Source organism: Gymnoscopelus braueri, assembly GCF_963280865.1.
Source record: "Gymnoscopelus braueri genome assembly, chromosome: 12".
NCBI classification, from domain to species: Eukaryota; Metazoa; Chordata; class Actinopteri; order Myctophiformes; family Myctophidae; genus Gymnoscopelus; species Gymnoscopelus braueri.
The window spans coordinates 48,734,681-48,746,346 of record NC_137614.1 but is presented as its reverse complement, the minus strand read 5'-3'; positions in this window follow the sequence as shown (position 1 = coordinate 48,746,346).

Sequence of the window (11,666 nt, the reverse complement as noted above, 5' to 3'; positions counted from 1 at the left end):
TAAAATGATAGAGAGCCATCCTGTAGAGTTGTTTTAACTGTACTATGGTCTACATGCTCACTGAAATGCCCTGTTAACTGTTTATATTATAGTCACTCAATGAGATGGGAGACACAGTGTTTCTGATGTGCATTCATAATTAAAGTCTGACTATAGAAAAAAAATCTGAAGTCGTGGTTGTTTTATAGTACAATAGTACAATAGTGAATTTTCATGATTCATGACTGCATGTGTGATTCTAGTCTAGTCTTACTGCAGGGTGTGTTGGCATGAAATATTTGAGTAACACTGGTGAGTAATTATTATTCAGTATTTAAAAAGATAGTTTCATAAACGGTGAATTACAAACATTTTCAACATTTAGTGTTTTATTTTTGCAGTGTCATAATAATGAGTGCATAAAGGAAGATTAGCATGTATTTTATTATAAAACTACTATACTATATTCTAATCTATTTCTACAAAGCGTCCTCATAAATTATAGAATCGCTGAACGAGTTTGGATGAATGTCAAATAGTTTTATTGAACCATTTTGATATCCTGTCACTCTAATTCTGAGATATGAATGAGTTCTAATGAAAGATCTGTAAAGATAAACTAAAAAAGTTAAAATGAACTGCCACACATTTCGTGTGATTTCAGATCAGCTACATAAAATAACATCTATATGTTATGACATCATACAGTATGACATTTTATATGTTAGCAGAGGTCAATATTTAAAATGTTACAGATGCTTTATGAAACCACCAAGGTGTTTTGTCTAATCCTCTGAATATCAATACATTTATTTTTAACCACATTAACCACTTGAACCCCAGCATGCCTATTCTGGGCTTTTCGTTTTTGGCGAAGAGTTTTTGCCTTTTTTAGCTTTTTGAAACACATAGCAGCAATGTTTTGCAGTCACTTTTGGGATAATTGGCAGCATTTTTCCTAAAACTATTCAAATAGTATACAAAAAAGTCTAAGTGTGTTTAAAGGTAGCTGCTCCGTTTATATGTGCAGTAGTTCTATGTCAGAGGTCCACTCAGTACAGATAGTGCAGGAAACGGTGGTTAGTAGTCGTTGTAGTGGTTGTATTCCATTGGCTAACCTCGTACCCATGTCTCTCTCTGTTGTCTTCAGCACCTGAAGAGTTCCCAGTGGTGTAAGGAACACTTCCTCAATTACAAGGGTCTCCTGCGAGCCGTGACGGTCCGAGAGCAGCTCCGTCGGCTCATGAACAAGTTCAAAGTGCCGCGTAACACCAGTGAAGGTGTGTGTGTGTGTGTGTGTGTGTGTGTGTGTGTGTGTGTGTGTGTGTGTGTGTGTGTGTGTGTGTGTGTGTGTGTGTGTGTGTGTGTGTGTGTGTGTGTGTGTGTGTGTGTGTGTGTGTCTGCAAGTGTGTCATGTGGTGCCCGTACCATCATACAGTATCATGTGGGGTTGGAGGCATTGAATTTATTTTTCCTGCCGTTGTGTTGCTGTCCAGGTGACCCTGATGTGATCCTGAAGTGCATTGCTGTCGGGTTCTTTGCCAACGCGGCCCGCATTCACCATTCAGGATCCTACAGGTGAGAGACCGACCATGGAGAAAGGAAGAGAAATGATTTGCTTGTGTCCATACAATATGAAACTATTTCTCAGATGGGATGATGGCTGATTTAAGCAGTCACACATGGCCTGAGTCAGAGCTAGACGGCACACCTGTTGTGTCAGTCATCACCAAACACACACTCGGGCGTATCTGTCGTGGCACTTTGTTATGTTTTTGTGTTGTTTCCTAACTGGTGCCAGTGGTTCCCAAACTGGGGGTCGGGACCCAAATTATTTTGGGGGGTCCTCAGACGATTAGCTTAATGTGCAACATTGTTTTCTCACTTAACAGTAAACAAACCAACATACAGTATAACTGTACAGGGTATATCTGCACATTTCTAAAGTTACAATTTAATGACTTTTAATTTTTGAGCGACTATTTTCACAATATTTATCTGTGGAACAGAGTCAAACTAAATGTAAATGCCTCAATTCCAAGTGCTTGTCAGGGTGGGGGGTCCCCAGTTCAAATATTATTATTATTTTGGGGGGTCACGGCCTGAAATGTTTGGGAACCCTTAAACTAAGGCATGGCGAGCTTGATGTCTGATTTAAGCGATCACAATGATAATAATAACCCACTGCCTCTCCCTCTAAGGACTCTACGTGACGACCGTGAGCTTCTCATCCACCCCAACTCTGTGCTGTTTGGGGAGACGCCTCCAAAATGGTACGTTAAGTCTGTCCATATATGTCATTGATAAATTCATTCATACAATACAAATACTGTATATTCTAGCAATGTTTTTGTTCTTTTTATTACAGAAAATAAAAAAGTAGCAGTACAGAGATAGGTTTGCGCCTGACAGTGACGACATGATTATTAATAAACTTAAATCTATCACATTCTGTCCTTCTCCAGGGTTATCTTCAATGAAGTGGTTCAGACTTCAAAGTACTACATGCGTGACGTGACTGCGGTTGAATCATCCTGGTTGGTTGAACTGGCTCCCCACTTCTACAAGCAGGCTAAGGTAGGCCGTAGAAACTAACACACTCATCCTCTGTTTGTTTTGCACCTCGGTCTGAAAAATGTGGATGTTTCCAGGGCTGCACATGGATTAAAGTTCTCAGTCGCCCCAACTGATTTCAGTCATTTGGATTTGTAACTTTTGTAGCTGCTGTGAGCGCAGCCTACAGTAACTGTCCATTCAACTCTGTGTGTGTGTGTGTGTGTGTGTGTGTGTGTGTGTGTGTGTGTGTGTGTGCCGCTGCACGTCAGCAGCAGCTGTTTATAAACAGAGCGCTGCGCATCACAGGAAAGATAAAATATAAAACATTTTGTCTCGTCTTTTTTCGTGAACTAAAATGAAGACAGATTTGAGCCCAAGTCCTTTTGTTAACTAACGTGCGCTACATTATTTAGATTTGCAAATGCACATTCCTGAGCCGTGCGCGTGTGCATTGCAACATTGCATCATTTTCACCAGAAACTTTGGGCTCGGCGCTACAAATTTCTGCCTCAGCGGGGCGCCGAGGCAGAAATGGTCTGCCGGAAACCCTGCTGTGACCCCACTTTGAGAACCAATGTTCTGTCTGTCTGTCTGTCTGTCTGTCTGTCTGTCTGTCTGTCTGTCTGTCTGTCTGTCTGTCTGTCTGTCTGTCTGTCTGTCTGTCTGTCTGTCTGTCTGTCTGTCTGTCTTTTCTCTCTTATCTCACTATCTCTCTCTTCTCTCTAAACCAGGGGTCTTCAACAGGGGGTCCGGGACCCCTAGGGGGTCCTCAGAGTTACTAAAGGGGGTCCGCCAAATCTTTGTGTGACATGATTTTTATTTTTTACATTAACCACTTGAACCCTAGCATCACTTTTCTGAGGAGAACTTTAGCCAAAAATAGCAGATCTACAAGCTCTAGATCGGCTATTTTTGGCAAAGAGTTATTATAGGTGTCAAGGGGAAAAAAAGAGGAGCCAAATGTTATCTGAAACACAATATTATACAATATTGAGGGGGTCCCTGCTTCATCTCTCTCTCAGCTAGGGGGTCCTTGGCCTGAAGACGTTGAAGACCCCTGCTCTAAACTCTAAAAGGACACAGATGCTTTCCCGGATTGAACGTGTCTCTTCTTTCTTTCAGCATGGGTCGCTGGCCAGCAAGAGATCTCGGATCCTCTGAGAAGTGGAGCCGGCCCAACACTCACTGCTGTGACAGAAAGAAAATGGAGAGCACCTCATTTAACACACACTGTGCCCTATCCATCACACTGTATATAAACAAAGATTGTACAATGTATTTACTTTCCATCTCCATCCAAGGGGCCCAATCTTGCTAGAATGGACACCGGTGAGTGGCACATCGTTGAGCCTCCACTCTCCTCTGCCTTTTGGCTAAAGATCAAAGTGTAGAATCTGTTCTTATCAGTTTAATATCTGATTGTTGTTGATGACCCTGTGCGGAGGAAGATGAAGTTATAGTATAGTATATCGACTGATTTAGTTGGCACGCTGGTGTCTCGCACCGAAAAGAGCCCATCTACAAGTTTACAATGCGTTGTGAGCTTGTATATCATCTATTTTCCTCAAAGTAAGAGTTAAAGGGATAGTTCACCCCCAAAATTTTTCCTATCAATCACTGACCCCATGGAGACTTGAATTCATGGATATTTTTGTTTGTTTTTGTCGCATTCCTAAGCCAATAATTTGACGACGAGCAGTGGGTTCCGGTAGGAGACACAAAGACTCAATGAGAGACGGGTGATTATTAGGGACGTGTGGAGAAGTTGAGGGGCGGAGAGGCAAGCGGTGAAATTCTCGCGCTTGTGCTCGTTTCGTGCACACGGCCGCGGGGCGGCAAGAGCTGGATTGTGGTCAGCTTTTTCCCCCCTGCTTCGCGCAGGAGGACAAAACAACAATGAATGGTCTGTGTGGCCCCAGCCGCTCTGGGTGGGCGTTTTGCAAAAACCAAAATAGTGGAAGAGCCATTCAGTGTCTGTCAATCACAGGGCCCTGAGCGCAGACGTTGATTGGCTCTTCCACTTTTTGGTTTCTGCAGAAGACAATGATAATGTGAATTCACGCGACCGGGATGGTTTGCCATGCCAGGCTATGGTTTACCAGGCTAAGACCTGGAATAAATGGTCAGATAGTAACGATTGTTTGCACATTACACTTGAATGAACAGAATACTCATGTAGATCGGCTATCTTTCGGTGCGAGACGCGATGCGCTGCCAAGTCTAATTCCGTCTTAAATGGCGATCGGTTCAGAATGTTCCCCACCGGTGTCCATTCCTAGCATTGGCCATACAGTAGTGACCCTCCACCTGTGTACATATCAGAGCAAGGCTGAGATCCAGGGAATGACTGTCCTGTCACAGCCCTCCTCTGGTTCTCAGCTTCCATTTTTATTTTTTTAACGCTGTATTTTTTTTGTTGTTATTCCAGTTGGCAGCAGCAGAACTCAGAAAATAAACTAAAGACAAAGTGGAAAGTGAAGATGTTATATTTTGAGGGACTTAAACGTGGTTTATCTTTCGGTTTTAAAGTTTGCTTTACCCCAAACGCCTGGGTGCCTTTATGTTTATTAATTGGTTTGCGATATCAACCTGTTGGATACAGAAACGAAGCTTCGAATCAGATTTCATCCTTTTCATTTCTGGCCCCCCGAGATTTAAGACATTTTCAGGACTTTTGCTGCAGTGGAAACTGTGTAATGCGGTTTTCTTTGTTTGACCTTGAAGATTGTACAGCTGATGTGAAACTGTGAAAAAAGGACTTGGGACAGTTTGTCCGATAACTCTTTCTTGCCACTTAACTTCTGACTAGTTCGAAACGCAGTGGCCTTTCTACCTCTTGGTGCCAAATTTTTTCTATTAGCCATGATATTTCACATTTCATGTTCATATGGAATGTGCAAATAAACCGCGCAGATACAAAGCAGTGCAATCAAAAAAACTCAAAAAAATCAAGTGCCATTTTGTTCCTATGATGATGTGAAGCAACAATGAAACAGTAGTGCTCATGTTTTTAAGCCATGTCTGTTTGGCCAATCATGACAGTGGTTCTTACATCACATTGGCATGCACATTTCATTAATTAATACTGCCATAATCGCTTGATATTTGGTATTATGAGGGGTTTACACTAAGGTCTCGGAGGCACTTGTCCGTCGGGCGAGTACAGGTCATGTTCTACTTGCCCCAAAGGTCATGCCCTCTTGCCCGAAAAGTACATTGTCCATTATGAAATGATAGCTTGTAGAACTAATTCATGTTAAATCCGATCAATAACTGCCGACTGGCGACAGTCACTTTGAAATACCAGAATGAGCGCAACTGCTAGTTGTAAAAAGTTAGCATTGTTCTTCATGAATAGCCAGTAATATTTAATGAAGACGGAATGCACTTGCCCGTCGGGCAATCTGAACGCAAACCCGAACGTTTTATTTACTTGCCACGGGGCAGTCGGGCAACCGTTTAGTGTCAACCCCTTCCATTCCATGACAACAACATGCATTTTACATTCCTGCTTTTGCCTTTATTTGTATACTTAGTAAATTGTGTTAATCTGGACAAGTATTTGGCTCCGAAAACTTCAGAAGGTCTCAGTGGAGGAATTGAACCAAGGGTGTCATTTTGATCCATATGTAGGACCTGCTTTCATATCGGTAAAGGTTACTTGTCCTGAACTTTATTGACTTATGTCTGCATGGTTTTCCATAACAGTAGGTTAACTTCAGATCAGTGAAACACGGTAATCAAACTCTGGAGAAATTAACGCCATCAAAAATAAGTGCAATCCAATTAGTCGAGTCTATAAGTGAAGTACTCTTGCATGTTAAAATGATACTCTTAAGGTACACTTTAAGATCACCTTGTAGCTTAAAAAAACAAAAACAATGACGTAGCCAAACATGTAGCCGCAAAGAAAAATGAAATTGTTTACTCCCATTTGTGCTGATTACTCCTGACTCTGTATGCAGACGACACTCTGCTGCAATCTGTAGAACTGTAGTTAACTCAACCACCGAGGAAAGAGATCTGTAATCCTTGACATCTCTAAAACACACATCTTCAAATAAAGCCTTATGGTCGTGCACTGAAATAACTGACCCTATAGTCTTTATTTACAGTGGTTCTCAAAGTGGGATGGGAGATTCGGGAACCCCCAGGGTTCCTTGAAGGTGTTCCAGGGGTTCCCCCGGCTAAATAAGATAATATAGCATCAACATTTCAAAGTTTTAGCTGGTATAGATCGACTAATTATGAAAGAAATTGGAATATAGAATTTTGTTTTTTAATCTTCTCTTCTGGGGGTCCCTGGCACAAAATCTTTTCAAAATGGGGTGCGCCGCAGCCAAAATACATGTTAATTTGGGGGTCTTGACATGAAAACGTTTGTGAACCACTGGCTTTATTACATTGAATACATCCATGTTTATTATTGTCTGCCAGTGAAGCATACTACTCACTCCTCAAGTCCTGTAGTGTGTTATTTTTACCAGAAGGTGGCAGTGTTTAATCATAAATGGGAATTTACTCCTCTGTATTATGATGACTATTTGGAGGAGTTTTATATTTTCACTGCTAAAGCCATATTAGAAATGTCTGTACTTCTGTCTATGCCAGGGGTCTTCAACAGGGGGTCTACGACCCCTAGGGGGGTCCTCAGAGTTACTACATGGGGCCCGCCAAATCTTTGTGTGATAGGATATATTTTATTTTACATTAACCACTTGAACCCTATAGCATCCCTATTCTGAGGAGAACTTTAGCCAAAAATAGCCGATCTACAAGCTCACATCACACTATTTTTGGCAAAGAGGTTTGGTGTAGAGGGAAAAAAGAGCAGACCAAGTACAGAGCCAAAGGTCAAGTTTACTAAGCATTTAATGTTTAAGTGGTTAAATGTCTAAAACAAACATAACAAAACAAAACATGCATTTACACGACACTGATGATAGTCTATGAAGCTGAGTATGAAATCTATGAAAAAGTTGAATTCGCAAGTTCCTGCAACACAATTGTATACAATATGTAGTGGGGGTCCCTGCTTCATCTCTCTCAGCTAAGTGGTCCTTGGCCTGAAAAATGTTGAGGACCCCTGGTCTATGATGATGGTTGATGTTTGTGTGTGGACATGGATGTTGGAACCAACTTGGTTCCAACACACACACACACACACACACACACACACACACACACACACACACACACACACACACACACACACACACACACACACACGTTCTTAGGCATATGATAATATATGCTCAGAGTAATAGTAGCTATCAGTTTATGTAATGATGATTATGGTAGGAGTAGGGTTGTTGTGTCGTTGACAAAAGTCGGTTTATATGTCCCATGTTATTAAAATGAATGTGAAATGTTAATGGAAGGTGGTTTAGTGATTTAGACACCTGCCATCGAACCTGCTTGTAGCTAACTCAAGCTGGCTGAGGATCCACTTACCAGTGCAGCTGTTCACTTCAATGATACATGTGTGTCTTTAGATTTATTTTAGGACTTATTTAATGCAATGGCCTATGTGTACATGTACATATAAATCTAGCTTGTAATAATAGGCCATTATACCTAACCCTTTAACTCAAATTGGAACTTGGAACGTTTTAAGAGTTCCCACACATCATCCTTTTGAGTTTGAGAGAAATTGTTCTTTTAAACCATTGTGAGCTTGAAACATGGACATCGTCTACTACACACTAATAAAAATACTATGTTCAAATTCAAAATGAAATAGACATTTTACTGTGGTAAACAAGAAAGGACTATTTCCTCCAGTGGAGGGACTAACAGTGGTCCCCAGCAAACGTAGTTAATATACTAGAAGCTCAATCATTTGAATCACTTTATCCATTTGCTATTAAAAAATAGCAGATCTACAAGCTTGTACATCTGCTATTTTTGAACATTTTAGATTACATTTTGAAAGTGTTTTTTTTACAGAAATCTTTTCTAGGGGTCCCTGGCACAAAACCTTTTCAGATGGGGGTCCGAGGACAAATACATATCAATTTTTGGGGACCACTGCCATAGGGACAGTAGGCCTTCTAGTAGTACAGTAGGCTACTATACTGTCTGATAGGACCAGTGATGGAAAGTAACTAAGTACATGTACTCAAGTACTGTACTTAAGCAGAATTTTTTATGTATTTTTTACTTTACTGGAGTATTTCCAATTTTCAATACTTTTACTTCTACTCCACTACATCTCAGAGGCAAATATTGCACTTTTTACTCCACTACAATTATTTGAAAACGTTAAGTATAGTTACTTTGTAGATTTGGATTATTATAAATCACAGGTGTTGTGAGTGAGCTTGTAGATCTACTATTTTCAAAATATTTTTTATACATTTTGAACTTGTGAAATGGGACATTTTGCCCAATGATTACTTTTACATTTGGTACTTTAAGGGCCCGTACACACTGCAGGAGATTGGGTCCGATATTGCTGTCGCCGAAATTTTTTGGCGCTCGCCGACAAAACCTCCCGATCTGACGCAGATCGGCCTTTGATCTGCGAGATAATGCTCGCTCTGTGTGAAAGGTTCCGCGAGACGATGTGGCCGCGATTATCCGCTCTGCGGCGGCTTTCCGACCGTTTTCAGATAACTACCATGTTAGATATTCAGCTCTGTCCCAGACAGGAGATCGGACAGTATCATACATTATGAAAGGGTCTGCGAGGAGATCCACGCTACTACAGCCAATGAGAGCACATTACAGCCACCGTGGCCAGGGGAGCGTCGCTGGATCTGACCACAACAAACAGTCCCTACCGCAATATTACCGTCCAGTCCTGTATTAAGTTAACATTATAAAACAAAATGAGAGAGTGAGCGAGCCTGGTGGGCTGTTTATTTTAGAGGAATTGTACAGAGAGAGAGAGAGAGAGAGACAGACAGACAGAGAGTGAGAGCAAGAGCGAGCTCTGTGTGTGTGTGTGTGTGTGTGTGTGTGTGTGTGTGTGTGTGTGTGTGTGTGTGTGTTTGTGTGTGTGTGTTTGTGTGTGTGTGTGTGTGTGTGTGTGCAGCATGTGCACGCTGTTATGAACAGCGTTGCCAGATGTTGCGAGAGAAATAAGCAACCAGGTCTATGAAAACAAGCCCAAGAAAAGGCCACTTGAGCACTTTAAACCTATTTACAAATACATTGGATATTTGAAAATAGCCGATCTACAAGCTCACAACGCGTCGCAGCTATTTTCAAATACAAATCTTGAGAAAATTGTGGAATATTTTCCAAATCCACACAAATCTTGTATGGGGGTCTATGGCACAACATATTTACAGAAGGGGGGTCTGCGGACAAATACATATTATGTGTTGTTTAAACCACTGGTTTAAACAACATTAGGAAACAAGGCCAAATAAGCAACTACACAAATAAGCCCAAAAAATGCACCCCGCAACAACCAATATTTACAAGCAACTCTACAGAAAAACAAGCCCAAAGTCGCTTATAATAAGCGGACATGGCAACGCTGTCACTGACGGCTTCTGCGCACTTGACGTGCGAGAGAGAGAGAGAGAGAGGGAGAGAGAGAGAGAGAGAGAAAGAGCGAGAGAGGGGGGAGAGGGAGAGGGAGAGAGGCATATCACGGGATACGTCGATTCAAATGAATTGGAATAAACTCAAATGTATGTATTGGGTCTGACTCTGGAGATAGCATCCTAGTGAACTATCCTACAGTGTGTCAGCCCTTGTCGGGGATCAATCCTGTTGTGAAGACCACAACGATATTATGACAGCCGATTTCAATAAATAAACTCCTGCAGTGTGTAATGCTTAATGATCAGATGACCCCCCGACCACTTAAAGGTCCTGCAGTCTGTACCTGCCTTAAGCATATTTTGATGCCAATACTTTTGTACTTTTACTCGAGTGCAGGAGGGAGGACTAGCCACGGACCGGTGCGTGGCTGTAATGTGCTCTCATTGGCTGTAGCACGGCTCTCATCGGATCCGACAAACCCAAATATCCAACATGCTAGAAAAGTAAAAATTATCGGGAACCGCTCGCCGACCGCAATTTATCGGGGTGTTTCTTCTCGGAGTACCTTACACACTGCGCGATCAACACCTCGCCGAGGAACGCCCGATCTGGACTGAGATCCGTGGTTTTCTCGGCGATCACCAAAAAATATCCCAGAGAGTCAAATCGGGTCAAATATCGTACAGTGTGTAGAGGTTATTAGTGAGTTCTCTCTAACGCCCTGCCAGACCCTGGGCTCTGCGCATGTACAAGGAATTCCACTGCCCTGCGAGGGCTCCAACAGTAGTGAAAAAACCACTTCACTACTGACCGAAACAAAGGTTGATTTGTGTTGTTGAAAGTCTATTCTCGGAGGTGGGAAGCCTCTCAGCACCCCACCTACTCTGTAAAATACACTTTTTGGGCAGATGTCAGCGAGACGGAAATTATTTGTATTTACTAACTTACCATTAACCAAGTCTGTAGAGGGCACTGTGGAGTAAATACAAATATATTATATTTATATTATAAGTATTATAATGTCTTGATTTTATGACAATTATTTATTTATGATATTTTTGCTGCGGGCCTATGCCCCTCAAAACTCGGTTTGGAGAAGCTCTGACGTGCGTGTGCGTGCGACAGTGCGTGTGCCGGTGGGGTGGGGAACTGCACAATGCGTAGGTTGTCTACAGTTAGCCTAGTCACACGTTCCAAACCCCATAGGCAGTGGCTCCCAAACTTTTTATCTCGAGCACCAAAAGAGACATTTTATGTCTCAAGGATTTAGCATATCTCTGCTGTCCGGCAGCAACCAGCTAACTCCATATTTCAGGAAATGACAAAAACAAAAAAAAGTGGAGTTAGGAGGTTTTGTTCATCATTGATTAGAACAGCTGAATGGACCTCCAAGCTCACAATGAGGTTGGAGGTCAAAAGGGGGTGGAGCCTGGAGTCAGCTAAACCAGCTAACTCCACCCCCCTATGGTGAACTTGGTTTAGCAGAAAGTTTGAGGTTCCAATGGAGTTAGATGGTTTTGTCAGAAGCACTTTTTAATACTTTTCATTGGTTCAATCATTTTTTAATCAACACACAGACGTAAAGGGTGTTCAATGGCCCTGATTTATGGAAAAAAATTCAAAAGCGGAAA